Raw genomic sequence first — 17,304 nt, forward strand, 5'->3', positions numbered from 1 at the left:
AAAATCTCTATCCCATCCACACACTACTCCTTTCCCCTGCCGAGTGAGTCACGCCTACCCCGAAAGGGAAATGGCTTAATGGTGTAATAATAATAATAAAATTATCAGTTAAAAAAATTAATTGATAAAAAAATTTTTTAAAATAAAATTAGTTCAACTTTTAACTAAAGAAATGAATTTTTAATGAAAATAGATAAATTTTTGACCAAAGAAATAAATTTCTTACAAAAATAACTTTTCAACTGAAACTGATAAATTTTAAAACAAAAGAAAAAATGTTTAAATTTTCAAGAAAAGAAATTATTTTTTAACACAAAGGTGAATCTTTTGACAAAAATTAAGTTTAAAGAAAAAGAGACAAATTTTAAATAAAATACATATATTTTCAACCAAACCGTTTATTTGCCAACTAAAACTGATTAATTCTTCAACGAAAATCACATATTTAAATTTTCATTTGATTAATAAAAAAAAACTATTTTACACAAAATAGTCGACTAATCAAAAAACAAAGAAAAAAATAATTTTAAAAAAATCAATTTTCAAACAAAAATGACACGGTTGGATTTTTAGTTAAAAAAATAATTTCAACAAAAAATGTATTTTCAACAAAATAGTTTGCATTTTTAACAAAAAAATTAATATTTTAACAAAAAAAAATAATTTTAATTAAAAAACAGTTGAATTTAGCTGGGAACAGTAAATTTCAACAAAATTATCGAATTTTCAACCAGAAAGTAATTTTCTACCAAAAAATACAAATTTTCATCAAAATACATGAATCCTCAACCAAAATCATGAATTTTCAACAAACAAGATTAATTATTAACTCAATAAATGAATTTTAAATAGAATGATTGAATGAAATAGTTAAATTTTTAGTGAGGAAAATCAATTCACAACAAAAAAAAGCAACACGTTTTCAGCAAAATAGTTAAACTTTTAACTAAATATTAATGAATCTTTAAAGTAAAATTTAAAAAACAGGCCGAAATTTAGCCAAAAGTTTATTTTTTAAGCAAGAACATTAATTTTCCACAAAAAGATGAATTGGAAACAAAATACATACATAGATAAATGTTTAACCAGATAGTTAAATTTTAAACTAAAAAAGATTAATTTTCAACGAAAAATGAAATAGTTCGATTTTCAGTTAGTGGCTGTTCATAAAGTACGTAGCGCATAGGGGGGGGGGTCCCACCCCGAGCGTTACGCAAATGTTAAACTTACATACACGTATTATAGAAAAAGCGTGACGTGGGGGGGGGGGGGTAAAATATCAGGAAAAATTGTTACATATTTTTTGAGCGGCCCTAAAGATTTAGCAATATAGTTCTTTTTTTACCAGAGATGAATTTACAACTAAAATAATAAATCTTATAAATAATTTGTATGAGAATAGTTGAATATTTTACCAAAAAGTTTATTAATTTTTTAGATAAGTATTTGGTTCATTCAATAAATAAAATCTTGTTGACTCAATAAAATTTTTATTTTAATTATCAAAAATTTGCTTCAAATAAATTGTTTTGTAAATGCAATAAAAAAAGTGGTTTTGGTTCAAGAAAAGTTTATTCTGAGTGTTTAAGTTTAAGCGTTCCCTTATCTCGACTATTCAAGTATCTAAATTAATTAACATTTTGATTTTTTGTTTAATAATTGGACAATGGACAATAATCGAGACACCGAGTATAAGAATATACATATTGGTTTCTGTATTGTGAGTAAAGTCAGTAAAGTTTATCGCGTAAGTATAAGTACCGCAGGCTTCATGGTTGGGTAAGGTCCTTCGGAAATGGGTGAACAGGACACGAGGTACACAACGTGGAGCTGTTATGTGAGAAAAAAGGAAGGATAGATAGGTGCTGGAGTGCCGTTGCAATTTTTTTTACACTTTTTTTTTATTTATGCAGCTTACCCACTGAGCTGCACCATTACTGAATTACTATTGCAGAAAACGCGCGATGCGTTGCTCCTGCAATGAGCACACTCACTTAGACCTTAGAGTATGAATATGCATTAGCAATCGGAAATAGCAAAAAGCAGTTGCTAGAAACTGAGCTTATTAGCTTATTGCGACGTCCGAATAATTGCTAATAATAAATTAGTACTCTACGTAGATTTGATATTCAATTGATTCATGTTTACTTCGCTTGGGAAAAATCAGCTGGAAAAACAGCCAAGGATTCCTGCATGGATAGGGAAATTATCAACTATAAATTAATCACGGCACTTCGTGCCTTCCTAACATTAAGATTTCTTTCCATCTGTTTCCTTTATGCATTCCGATTTTAATTTTTAGTTAATGTGAAGAATTTCTGAAAATAAAATCTAGAATTTTAAATTTGGATTTAAAATTTGAAAAAATAAAAATAATTTTTAAATTTAAATAATTTAAAATTTGAGGATTTTTTATTTTATTTTAGTCTCATTTAAAATTCGTAAATATTAATTTTCAGGCACCATCCATAAACTACGTTACCAATTTTGAGATTTTTTTCCTCCCCCCTCCCGGGGGCAACCCTTGTGGATAACCGTAGTTTTTCGTTTATCCCTCTCCACATAAAAGTAATAAAGCCGTTGACTATACACGAATTTCACGTTTATTCTGCATTTTTTCGGATTTCTAATGAATTTTTTTCTATAGTCGGTTAAAAAAATTAATTTAAAAAAAACGAATTTTCAACCGGTTGAATTAAAATAAAAAATGCGTATTTTAAAAAAATACTCAAATCTTCAACCAAAAAGATAAATTTTCTATGAAACAGCTGAATTTTCCATAAGAAATATAAATAAAAAAGATGAATTTTAAACGAAATAAATTATTTTTCCACAAAACAGTTCAATTTTTAAACCGACACCAAGTATTTCAACCTTCAACCAATTATTTAAATTTTCAACTAAAAAAGATTAGTTTTAAACCAGAAATGGAATAGTTACATTTTCAGTTTAAAAAATTAATTCTTAATGAGAGAAAAACGTATTTTCAACCGGTTCAATGCAACTAGAAAACATGAATTTTTAATAAAATACTTTAATCCTCAATCAGAAAGACGAATTTCCAAAAAAGAAGATGAATTTTCAAGAAATAAATTATTTTTCCACAAAACAGTTGAATTTTAAAACCGACGCCAAGTATATAAATTTTCAACCAATTATTTCGATTTTTAAATTAAAAAAGATAAGTTTTAAACAAAAAATGGAATAGTTACATTTTCAGTTTAAAAAATTATTTCTTAACGAAAAAAATAAATTGTAAACCGGTTGATTTCAACTAAAAAACACGAATTTTTAATGAAATATTTCAATCCTTAACCAAAAGAATGAATTTTCTATAAAATAGCTGAACTTTCCATAAAAAATGTGAACTAAAAATACGAATTTTTAACAAAATATTTTAATCCTCAACCAAAAAGACGAATTTTGAAAAAAGAAGATGAATTTCCAACGAAATAAATTAATTTTCCACAAAACAGTTGAATTTTCAAACCGGCACCAATTATTTGAATTCTCAACCAATTATTTAAATTTTTAACTGAAAAATATAAGTCTCAAACAAAAAATGGAGTAATTAGATTTTCAGTTAAGGAATCTAATTTTTAACGAAAAAGACAACACATTTTTAAACGCTTGAATTCAACTAAAAAACACGAATTTTTGAAAAATATTTAAATCCTCAAAGATAAAGAAATTTGCTATCAAATAGTTGAATTTTCTATAGAAAATATTAATTCCTAACCAAGTAAAAGAAATGTAACGAAGTAGTTTCAACTTGTCGCCAAGTTTCGAAATCTTAAATCCAAAAAGACGAATTTTCAATCATAAAATATTAATTACCAATAAAAAGGGTAATTTATAATCAAATAGCTCAATTTTAAACTACAATTATGAATTTTCAGCTTAAAAGAATGAATTTTTTACAAAGAAGGGCAACTTCAAACCGACTTATCGATTTTGAACCAAAAGAGGTAAATTCTCAACAAATAAAGTAATGGTTTATGTTACAATAAAAAAATATTTTAATTTCTAAATGAAAAAGTTGAATTTTTTGCCAGAAAAGTGGATAATTGGTTCAAACGGGCGAAGTTTCAACAAAATAGTTGAAATTTGCAGCCAAAAATATAGGTTAAAATCCAAAAATGAAATAGTTATATTTTCAATTTAAAAAGCTAAATTTCAACAAAAAAACGAATTTTCAACAGGTTCAATTAAAAAACACGAATTTAAAAAAAATATTGACTCCTCAACCTAAAGGATTAATAAAAAAAAAGAAGATGACTTTTTAAGAAAATATACGAATTTTCCATAAAATTGTTGAATTTTCAAACCGGCACCAAATATATGAATTTTCAATCAGATGCTTATGAAAATTTCAACAAACAAAAATTAGTTTTTAACCAAAAATGAAATAGTTACATTTTTAATTAAAAAAACGAATTGATTTTTCTGCCAGTTAAAATGAACCGTAATAGACGAATTTTCATAAAATGCATGAATTTTCTACAAAAAAGTTGAAATTTCACCCAAAAAGACGTGTATTCAACCAAGTAGTTTAATTTTCAACTAAAAATATAAATTTTTAGCCAAAAATGGAATACTCATATTTTCAGCTTAAAATATTAATTTTTAACAAAAAAAGAGACAGTTGAACAAACAGACAGTTGATGTTTCAAGCCCGCACTAAATGGTTGAGTTTTTTTTACCAAAAAAGTTGAATTTTCGTCCGAAAAGACTGGTTTTCAATAAAATAGGTAAATTTTTAACTAAAAATATAAGTTTTAAAGCTACAATGGAATAGTTACATTTTCAGCTTGAAAAATTAATTTTTAACAACAGAATATACGAATTTTCAACCAGTTGAATTCAACTGAGCTCGCATTAAAAAAAATTAATTCTCAACCAAAAAGATGAATTTTAAAAAAAGAACATGAATTTTCAAGAAAATACATGACTTTTTCATTAAACATTTGAATTTTTAAACTGAAAAGAAATAGTTGAATTTTCCACCAAATAGTTGATTTGCAAACTAAAAACAAAAAGATAAGTTTTATTGCTAAAATGCAATAGTTACATTTTTATTTAAAAAAAAGTATATTCAACAAAGAAGGTAATTTTCTTCCAATCCTGCTAATTTTGTCCTGCAAATAGATATATTTTTAACCAAATAGTTGAAATTTATACCAAAAACAAAAAGATAATAGTTGAATCAGTCAGAAAAAGAACCATTTTTAACAAAATAGTTGAATTTATAACCAAAAAACATATAATTTTCAAAAAAAAAAATTAATTTTCTACCGGAAAACACGAATTTTGAACAAAATACATGAATTTCCCACAAAACAGTTAAATTTTCAAATTGAAACTAAATAGTTGATTTTGTTACTGTAATAGTTGAATTTTAACCAAATCTTTAAATTTTCAACTAAAAAACATAAGCTTTTAACCAAAAATGGAATGGTTACATTTTTAGTTTAAAAAGTTGATTTTCAAAAAACAGATGAATTTTCTCCCAGGTAAAATGACTCCAAAAAGACGAATTTTTAATAGAAGACATGATTTTTTCATAAAACAGTCAAATAATCCACCCGACAGTATTCATTATTAACAAAAAAGGTAATTTTCTAACAAGTTTTATCCAAAAATCAAATAGTTGAATTTTCAATTGAAAAAAATAAATTTTCAACCGCGAAAAGAACTATTTTACTAAGTAGTTAATTTTTCAATTAAATTGGTAAATTTTCTGCCAAATAATTGAATTTTTTACAAAAATAATTTAATTATAAACTAAAACCAAGATAAGTTTCAAATAAAAAATGAAATAGTTACATTATCAATTAAAAAAATTTATTTAAAAAAAACTTTTTGACCAGTTTAATTAAACCAAAAAAAAAAGAAGAATTTTTACCAAAATAGTTCAATCGACAGGGAAAAAGATGAGTTTTCAAAAAAGTAGATTAATTTTCTACCGCAATATGCGAATTTTCAACAGAATACATAAATTTCCAGAACACAGTTAAATTCTGAAACTGACACCAAAAGGGTTTAATTTTCTACCTAAATAGTTGAATGTTTAACCAATAAATATTTTTATTTAAAACAAAAGCAATTGAATACGAAAAAAATACGAATTTTTAACAAATAGTTCGATTTTAAACCAAAGAAATTCATTTCTTTGGTTATTGAATTTCTGGAAAAAAGAAGATGAGTTTGAAACAAAATAGTTGCATTATCTACAAAATAATTCAATGTTTATCCAAACAGCAGAATTGTTAACCCCCTTCTTGTTGAATATTCATCTGTTTGATTAAAAGTTTAACTATTCCGTTTTTATAAAATTAATTATTATAGTTAAAAAATTATATATATTTTTAAAAAATGTAACTGTTTGGTTAAAAAATATTTCTGATTTAGTTTTTCAGGACTCCCCTGTTTTGTGTCTAAAAATTCTACTTTTTTAGTCAAATTATACTGTTTATTGTTTCAATATTAAATCTTTTTAGGTAGAAGTATTAACTATTACATTTTGTTGTTGAGAATGAATATGTTTAGCTAAAATTTGAACTACCTGGTTGAAATTTAAAGTACTTTATTAAAAAATAATTTTATTTTGGTTGAAGATTTATCATTTAAGTAAAAAATGAATATTTCTGGGTTAAAGAATTGAAACTGTTTAAATGTTTTGTAGAAAATTTCATCTTTTTCTCTTTAAAATTAAACAATTTGATTGAAAATTAACTTTATTGTTGAAAATTCATCTTTTTGGTTGAAAATTTAAGTATTTGGATAAAAATGAATTTATTTTTATAAAAGTTGAACTATTTTTCAGAAAATTAATTTTTTTTATTAAAAATGATATTTTTATGTTCAAAATTCCACTGTTTTGTAGATAATTTGCCTTTTTCTCTTAAAACTCCAACAACTTTGAAAATTGATGTATTTGATTTAAAATTAATTTTCATCGTACAACATATTAATTTTCTTGGTGGAAAAATTTAGCCTTTTGATTATAAATTTAACTTTTTGGTTAAAAGTTCATGCATTTTGTTGAAAATTTATCTTTCGGGGTAAAAAATTGATTTTTATGATTAAAAAGACATTTTTTTTATCAAAAATGCAACTGTTTGGTTGTAAATTAATCTGTTTTTATCTTTTTAGCATAAGAACTGAAATTGTTTTTTTAACTTTGTTTTGTAGAAAAATGATTATTTTTGTTGAAAATATATATATTTATTTAATAATTCAACTATTTTTTTAAAATTTCGTCTTCTTTTCGCCAAATTCAACTAATTGAAAATTTTGTTTCGTCCGTTAAAAATTCAACTATTTTTTTGCAAGTTTCGTTATTTTTTTCTCATTTGATTTTTGATAATTGAAAATGCTTCTTTCGTTGTAGAAAATTTGAAAAGTTATATTTTTTCGATGAAAAATCATTTTCTTAATTTAAAAATGAACTTTTTTGTTAACAATTAAAATATTTTGGTCAAATTCTTTTTTTATAGAAACTTTAAAAGGTTTGTTAAAAAATCTTCTTCCTTTGGCCAAGTTCTGCTGATTGAAAATTCGTTTTTTTTTTTTGAAAGTAATGTTTTTAACTGAAAATTTAAATATTTCCATTTTTGTTTAAAACTTCGATTTTTTAGTTGAAAATTCATTTATATAAATGTAAATTGATGTATTGTGTCGAAAATTGGTCTTTCACTCTTTTTAGGTGAAAAATTTCATCTTCTTGGTTAAAAATTCAGCTGTAACTGTTAGAAATTCAACTACTTTTGTGAAAGTTCTATTATTTTGTAGAAGATTCAAATATATGGTTAATGTCACCTTTTTTAATCGAATATGTGTTGCTTTGTTGAAAATTCACATTCAAAATTCTTTGTTTTAGAATACTAGAAGAGTCAGTTTTATTCTTAAAAAATTTATTTTTCTGATTTGAAAATGTACTTTTTTTGACAAGTCAAATTTTTTCTTAAAGTTATCTTTTTTGGAACAAAATTAAACAGTTCAGTTAAAAATTGATCCTTTTGAATTGAAACCAATAAAACTTAATATTTTTTTTCGTTAATTTTCTAAAGTATTAGATATTAAATAATTTAAAAATAAAAATTACAAGGAACATTGTAAATTATATTGTAAGTTCTCCTAATTGTTGTCTACGAGGACATAGAAGAAAGCAACCCTTTGTCAATCATTCTATTAATTTCTTGTCTTGCAAAATACAATTTTCGTTTGCATCATATGAGAATGCTATTGTCTCTTGATTTATAGAGAAGCTATTAAATTTTCTTGACTTTTCAGCTGTAACAGAAACACAATTACGACTGACAATTGTCTTTAAGAGTAAGAAACGTGATACGTGTTCAGAGTTCGAAAATTATGAAAATCTAGAGAAAGAGTCAAGAATTTAAAAAATCAATTTTTATAATTATTCATGAAAATAATAGAAGAATTTCTTCATCCATTCGAATATAAATTATTATCTTTGATGAGGTATAACTAGTTTCTTTTAATTTTAGAAAAATTATAAAAGAACATTTTTATGACAAAATCAGTATAGAAATTAATAATGCTAAAATTGGGAAAGGATTAATGCAAAAATAAAGAAAATAAATCAAATGGTTTATTTATTTAACACAGGATTTAAACTTATTTTAAGAGATTTTACAGTATTTGACAGTTTTCAAGTAATTTTATAGGATTTTAAAAGATCTGAGAGATTTCAAATAAGTAAATGGATTTCAACAATTTCAAGATTTTAAGGCCTTTCGAAGAATTTAAAGATATTCAAAAAATTTCAGGGGATTTCAAAGAATTTCGGAAGATTTCATAGAACTTCACAAGATTTGAATGATTTTAATAACATTTCCAAGGATTTCAAAGACTTTAAGGGATTTGAACGTTTTTTTAAAGAAAATTTTAATTAATAATTCAAGTTTAATTCATATTCAAGGGATTTCAAATGTTTTCTACTTATTTTAATGGATTTTTCTGATTTCCAAAAAATTTTAAGGGATTTTAAGGGATTTCCAAAGAACTTTAGGGATTAAATTAATTTTCATTTCTAGTGGATTTCTACGGTTTTAAATCATTGAAAGGAAACATAAAGGCATTAAAAAGTTTTCGAAGGATTTAAAACATTTTATGTTATTTTAAAAAATCCCAAAATATTTCAAGAGATTTACAAAAACGATTTTATAAATTTTTTTTCAGGATTTCCAAAAATTGTATGGGTTTTCTAGATAACTTAATTCTAACAAATTAAATTTTACGGGATTCCTACCGATTTTAAAGATTTTAATTAAGTTAATTCAAAGAATTTACAAATGTCAAGGGATTGCAACGGATTTCTAAGGATTTTTTAGAAATACGGTAAATTTTTTATTTATTTTAAAGCGGAATTTCAAAATATTTAAACAAATTTATAGAAAACCTTAGGAAATAAATTAAATGTTATTTTAAGGAATTTCTGCGGACTGAACAAATTTCAATACTCTACGGCTTTTGAAAAAATTTGAAAAAATTTAAAAATTCCAAAGATTTTTTTAAGAATATCGAAAATTTTAAGGTATTTTCAGCCATTACAAATATTGCAAGTACTTTCAAGGTATTTCAAGGAATTTCACCAGACTTAAGGGAATTTATAGGACTTCCAAGTATTAGAAAAGTCTAAAAAAATTTCAAGGGATTTCGAACATTTTTTTTTTTAATTATTGAAAATGTTAAGGGATTTCTAGCCATTACAAATACTACGAGGGATTTCAAGAATTTTAAGGATTTAAAAATTTTCCATCCAAAAAGACGAATTTTCCACCAAATTAGATTCATTTTTAACCAAATTGTTTTAATTTTCTACGAAAATAATAGAATTTTCAACCCAAAAAGACGAATTTTTGTGATAAAGAATGCAACTTTCAAGCAAAAAATACGTATTTTTTACCAAACAGTTGAATTTTTAAACAATAAAGTTAGATTTATACCAAATAGTTTAATTTTTAACTAAAGACGATTAACTTTTATTTAAAATTGGAAAGAATACATTTTCATTTCAAAAATTAATCCTCGATTAAATAGATTAAAGTTCTACAAATAAAAAAATTTTAAAAAAATATATCAAGTTTCAACTTAATGTTGAACCAATTATGACTTTAACAAAATAGCTGCATTTTTAATAGAATAATTAAACTTTCAACAAAATATTCTAATTTTTAACCAAAAAACTGAATTTTTATCCTGCAAAAATTAATTTTCAACCAAGAAGATTAATTTTAATCTAAAAGATAAGTGTTCAAAAAATACAATTTATTATAGGATACATGAATTTGCAACTAAATATTTGAATATTTTAATAATAAGGATGAGTATACAACGAAAATAGATCAAATTTCTACTAAAAAAGAATTTTAAAATAAAAAAGATGAATTTTAAACAGAAGAAATTAATTTTCGAACAATAAAGATTTTCCAGTCAACGAAGAAAAAAAATGAATCAAATTCTTGAATTAAAAATAAAAAAAGACGAATTTTCAATCAATAATATTAATTTTCTACCCAGAAGACAAAGTTTCAACAAAATGCATACATTTTTAACCAAATACTTTAATTTCTAACGAAAAAGGAACAACTTCCAACGAAAAATGGAACGGTTAAATTTGCAGTTTAAAAAATGTATTTTTCAAACAATAGTTCAAGTTTGAATTTGAAGAGATAATTTTTCGACTAAAATGATGAATTTTTATTTTTGCTGTTAGGTTTTCGACCATAGGAATATATTAATAATTTCGATGTTCATTTGTTTGTCTACATGTTCCATAATCAATATTTTAAAAATATTGATTATTGATCATGTAGACAACAAAGTTAACATCAAAATTAATAAAATGAAAAATCATTGACCAAAAAAATGAATTTTCCACAAAGTTGTTTAACCATCAACCAAGTACTTGAATTGTTAACAAAAAATACTAATTCTCAACAAAAATTATAATCATTGATATTTCAACGTAACCATATTCTATTTTTAAATCAAACCAACAGTGGAATAGTTAAGTTTTTAGTTAAAAAGCATTCATTTCCAACAAAGTAGTTAAATTTGCAACTCGAATGATGGATCTTAAACCAAAAATATCAATTGTCAATAAAAAAATGTAATAATTAATATTTCAACGAAAAAATTTTAATTTAAAAAGAAAAACAGTTGGATTCAACAAACAAAAAAACACAAATTTTCAACATAATAGTTTACCACTTAATCAAAACAGAATAATTTTTAAACAAATACATAGGATTTTAATGAAATACTTAAATTTTGAACAAAAAAGATAAGCTTTTAATAAAAAATGGAACAGATCGGTTTTTAATTTAAAAAACTAATTTTCAACAAAATAGTTGAATTTATAGTTAGAGATAAATTTGTAACTCAAATGATGAATCTTTAAACAAACAATAAATTATTAACGTGGTACATAAATTTTTAACCATAAACATTGATTTTCTGCAGAGCAGGCGTATTCTCAACAAAATAGTTGAATTTTAAACTCGAAAAGATAAACTTTCAAACAAAAATGGAACTACTATGTTTTCAGTTAAAAAATGAATTTTCAACAAAATAGTTTAATTTTCTACTAAACAGGATAATTTTTTAAACAAAAATAGAACAGTTAAGTTTGCAGTTTCAAACATTTATTTTTCGAAAAATAGTTCAAGAGATAAATTTTTAACTAAAATTATGGATTTTAGAACAAAAAAATCTTTTTTTACAAAGCTGTTCAAACGTCAGCTATCAATGAAGTACTTAAATTGCCACTAAAAAATATTATTTATTTTAACGAAAAATGCAATAAGTGATATTTCAACAAAGACATATTTTATTTGTAAAGAAAACCAAAGATGGAATAGCTGAATTTTTAATTAAAAAACATTGATTTTCAACAAAATAGTTAAATTTTTTAACTAAAGAAATAAATTTTTAATTTAAATGATGAATCTTAGACCAAAAAATATTAATTTTTAACAACAAAATTTTATAGGTAATATTTAAACGAAATCATTTTTATTTAAACAAAAAACAGTTGAATTCAAAAGAAGAAAAGAACACGAATTTTTAACAAAGTATTTGATCTCTCAATTGAAAACAGAATAATTTTTAATCAAAAACATTAGACTTGAATGAAATATTTGATTTTTGAAAAAAATCAACTCTTAAATATAAATGAAATAGTTAGGTTTTTGATTTTTAAAAAAATTTCAACAAAATATTTAAAATTTCCAACTAGAGATACATTTTTAACTTACATGATGTATCTTCAAACAAAAATATTAATGGTCAATAATTTTCAAACAAATATATCAGACTTTAATTAAATATTCGAATTTCGAACAAAAAAGAACAACTTTTAATAAAAAATGGAACAGTTCGTGTTTTAATTTAAAAAAATTAGTTTTCCATGAAATAGTTGAATTTTAAACTAAAGAAATACATTTTTAAATAAAATGATGAATCTATAAACAAAAAATAAATTTTGAAACAAAAAAATGGTCTTTCTGTCGAGAAGACAAATTTTCAACAACATAGTTGAATTTTCAACTAAAAAATATACTTTTTCAACGAAATAGTTGAATTCTCAACAAATTAATGACTTCATTTTTATGTCGATCCAGATGAAATGAAAGCCGTGAAAAAATGCTACACTGATCGAATGAATCGCAGGCTTACGATTTCAGAATCAGTGGACTCAAGTGCAAAAAATGAGCGTTTGGCATGTAAAAAGATAATAAACAATATCTTATTTACTCTTAAGACTAGACACGTTTCAGATGTGCGTTATCCATGAGTATTTTTTTAGCAATACTGATCATTACTTTGCGAAAATCATTTTATTTATTTTATTTCTTTGTTGAAAATATTCTCTGCAGTATCTGAAAAACCGTGACAAGATTTTATATTGAAGAAAAGACACCTTCGTACGCTTTACGAATATGTGGTACTGAGAATAAAACATTTACTATCGGACTAAAGATCATATCTATCAATCTAAAAATAAATTATTTGTATTCGTAGTAGGTTCTAAGTCTTGAAATAAATTCAGATTTTGAGAAAATTTAAAAAAGATTTTTCAAAATTACAGCTGTGTCAAATCAAAAATGTTTACAAAAATACCTTTAACCAAATACTTGCATTTTTAAATAGAAAATATGAATTCTCAACAAAAAATGTAATAGTGGATTTGTCAATTAAAAAATATATTTAATTTAAATAAAAAACGGTTCAATTCTTCCAAAAAAGAAAAATTTTGAACAAAATATTTGAATTCTTAAGCAAAAAAGATTCATGATCAACCAATTGCATTTCTAACCAAAAAGATTAAATATTTTTTGAACGAGACATATTTTTATAAAAAAATTTCTTTGCTGTTCACTATAAAAAAACGTATTTACCTTCGAAAAAAATGTAATGTTTTTTTAACCTGACATTTCGATGTTTCCACGAAAAATTTAAATTGCTAATAAAATAATTGTATTTTAAACCAAATGCATGAATTTTTAATCAAATTTTCTATAAAAAAAGACAAATCTTCAACTGAAATGATGAATCACCATACAATTTTTTAAACAAATTAATTCAAATTTTAACTAAGTAGTTGTATTTTCAATAAAAAAGATCAATTCTTAACAAAAAATGTAATAGTTGTTACTTAAATCCAAAAAGAATTTAACTTTAAATAAAAAACAGCTGAGTTATAAAAAAAATGTTAACAAAATAGTTTAATTCTCAATAAAAAAGAGGAATTTTGAACCAAGATGATTAATTTCCTACCGAAATTTTTTTATAAAATAATTTAACTTTATATCAGGTAATTGAATTTTTAACCAAAAAAGATTAATTCTCAAGGAAAAATATAATAGCTGATAATTAAACTGAACAATATTTTTAAATTTAAATTGGACTGAAGTTTCTGACGTCATATGAAGAATTTTTTTTTTAATTTTCAGCTCACATATGGCCCAGTATAATAAAAAAATGCCCAGAAATAGTTTCCCTATTTATCGAAGCGATTCCAGCAATAAAAACGCAGAAAACTCATAACTGCAAGGATATACCGTGTGTCCTATCCCAAAACGAAGAAGGGGTGACTTTTTTAACCCTCCCTATTCGAAACGTATTTTAAAGAGGTGATGAAAAAAAATTTTAAAAAAGATTTTCCAGTTGCGGACGACAGCCAAAATTGAGAAAAACTGCACAAAAATGGTCTTGTGGAGGATATACCGTGTGTTCTAACCCAAAAAGAAGAGGGGGTGACTTTCCTAACCCCTCCTATTCGAAAGGTATTTTAAAGAGGAGATAAAAAAAAAATTAAAAAAAAGATTTTCCATTTGCGGACAACAGCCAAAATTGAGAAAAATTGCACAAAAAATCGTCTTGGGGAGGATATACAGTGTGTTCTAACCCAAAAAGAAGAGGGGGTGACTTTTTTAACCTCCCCTATTCAAACGGTACTATCAAGAGGTAATGAAAAAAAAATTTTAAAAAGATTTTCCATTTGTGGACGACAGCCAAAATTGAGAAAAACTGCACGAAAATCGTCTTGGGGAGGATATACAGTGTGATCTACCCCAAAACAAAGAGGGGGTGCCTTTTTTACCCCCCCCCCCCTATTCGAAAGGCATTTTGAAGAGGTAATGAATAAAAAATTTTCAAAAGATTTTCCATTTGCGGACGACAGCCAAAATTGAGAAAAACTGCATAAAAATCCTCTTGTGGAGGATATACCATGTGTTCTACCCCAAAAAGAAGAGGGGGTGACTTTTTTAATCCCCCCTATTCGAAACGTATTTTAAAGAGGTGATGAAAAAAAATTTTAAAAAAGATTTTCCAGTTGCGGACGACAGCCAAAATTGAGAAAAACTGCACAAAAATGGTCTTGTGGAGGATATACCGTGTGTTCAAACCCAAAAAGAAGAGGGGGTGACTTTCCTATCCCCCCCTATTCGAAAGGTATTTTAAGGCGGTAATGAAAATAAATTTTTAAAAAGATTTTCCATTTGCGGACGACAGCCAAAATTGAGAAAAACTGCACAAAAATCGTCTTGTGGAGGATATACCTTGTGTTCTAACCCAAAACGAAGAGGGGGTGACTTTTTTAACCCTACCTATTCGAAAGGTATTTTAAAGAGGAGATAAAAAAAATTTTTAAAAAGATTTTCCATTCGCAGACGACAGCCAAAATTGAGACAAATTGCACAAAAAATCGTCTTGGGGCGGATATACAGTGTGTTTTAACCCAAAACGAAGAGAAGGTGACTTTTTTAACCCCACCTATTCCAAAGGTATTTTAAAGAGGTGATGAAAAAAAATTTAAAAAAAGATTTTCCATTCGCGGACGGCAGCCAAAATTGAGAAAAACTGCACAAAAATCGTCTTGGGGAGGATATACAGTGTGATCTACCCCAAAACAAAGAGGGGTGACTTTTTTAACCCCCCCCCCATTCGAAAGGCATTTTGAAAAGGTAATGAAAAAAATATTTTAAAAAGATTTTCCATTTGCGGACGACAGCCAAAATTGAGAAAAACTGCACAAAAATCGTCTTGTGGAGGATATACCTTGTGTTCTAACCCAAAACGAAGAGGGGGTGACTTTTTTAACCCCACCTGTTCGAAAGGTATTTTAAAGAGGTGATGAAAAAAAATTTTTAAAAAGATTTTCCATTCGCGGACGACAGCCAAAATTGAGAAAAATTGCACAAAGAATCGTCTTGGGGCGGATATACAGTGTGTTCTAACCCAAAACGAAGAGAAGGTGACTTTTTTAACCCCACCTATTCGAAAGGTATTTTAAAGAGGTGATGAAAAAAAATTAAAAAAAAGATTTTCCATTCGCGGACGACAGCCAAAATTGAGAAAAACTGCACAAAAATCGTCTTGGGGAGGATATACAGTGTGATCTACCCCAAAACGAAGAGTGGGGGACTTTTTTAAACCCCCCCTATTTGAAAGGTACTATCAAGAGGTAATGAAAAAAAATTTTTAAAAAGATTTTCCATTTGCGGACGACAGCCAAAATTTAGAAAAACTGCACAAAAATCGTCTTGTGGAGGATATACCTTGTGTTCTAACCCAAAACGAAGAGGGGGTGACTTTTTTAACCCCACCTATTCGAAAGGTATTTTAAAGAGGTGATGAAAAAAAATTTAATAAAAGATTTTCCATTTGCGGACGACAGCTAAAATTGAGAAAAACTGCACAAAAATCGTCTTGGGGAGGATATACAGTGTCTTCTACCCCAAAAAGAAGAGGGGGTGACTTTTTTAACCTCCCCTATTCAAACGGTACTATCAAGAGGTAATGAAAAAAAAATTTTAAAAAGATTTTCCATTTGCGGACGGCAGCCAAAATTGAGAAAAACTGCACAAAAATCGTCTTGTGGAGGATATACCCTGTGTTCTACCCCAAAAAGAAGAGGGGGTGACTTTTTAATCCCTCCTATTCAAACGGTACAATCAAGAGGTAATGAAAAAAATTTTAAAAAAAGATTTCCATTTGCGGACGACAGCCAAAATTGAGAAAAACTGCACAAAAATCGTCTTGATGAGGATATACCGTGTGTTCTACCCCAAAAAGAAGAGGGGGTGACTTTTTTAACCTCCCCTATTCAAACGGTACTATCAAGAGGTAATGAAAAAAAAATTTTAAAAAGATTTTCCATTTGCGGACGGCAGCCAAAATTGAGAAAAACTGCACAAAAATCGTCTTGTGGAGGATATACCCTGTGTTCTACCCCAAAAAGAAGAGGGGGTGACTTTTTTAATCCCCCCTATTCACACGGTACTATCAAGAGGTAATGAAAAAAAATTTTTAAGAAGATTTTCCATTTGCGGACGGAAGCCAAAATTGAGAAAAACTGCACAAAAATCGTCTTGATGAGGATATACCGTGTGTTCTTCCTTAAAAAGAAGAGGGGGTGACTTTTTTAACCTCCCCTATTCAAACGGTACTATCAAGAGGTAATGAAAAAAAAATTTTAAAAAGATTTTCCATTTGCGGACGGCAGCCAAAATTGAGAAAAACTGCACAAAAATCGTCTTGTGGAGGATATACCCTGTGTTCTAACCCTAAACGAAAAGGGGGTGACTTTCCTAACCCCCCCTATTCGAAAGGTATTTTAAAGAGGTGATGAAAAAAAATTTTAAAAAAGATTTTCCATTCGCGGATGACAGCCAAAATTGAGAAAAATTGCACAAAGAATCGTCTTGGGGCGGATATACAGTGTGTTCTAACCCAAAACGAAGAGAAGGTGACTTTTTTAACCCCACC

This window comes from Belonocnema kinseyi, chromosome 2, assembly GCF_010883055.1.
Source record: "Belonocnema kinseyi isolate 2016_QV_RU_SX_M_011 chromosome 2, B_treatae_v1, whole genome shotgun sequence".
NCBI lineage: Eukaryota > Metazoa > Arthropoda > Insecta > Hymenoptera > Cynipidae > Belonocnema > Belonocnema kinseyi.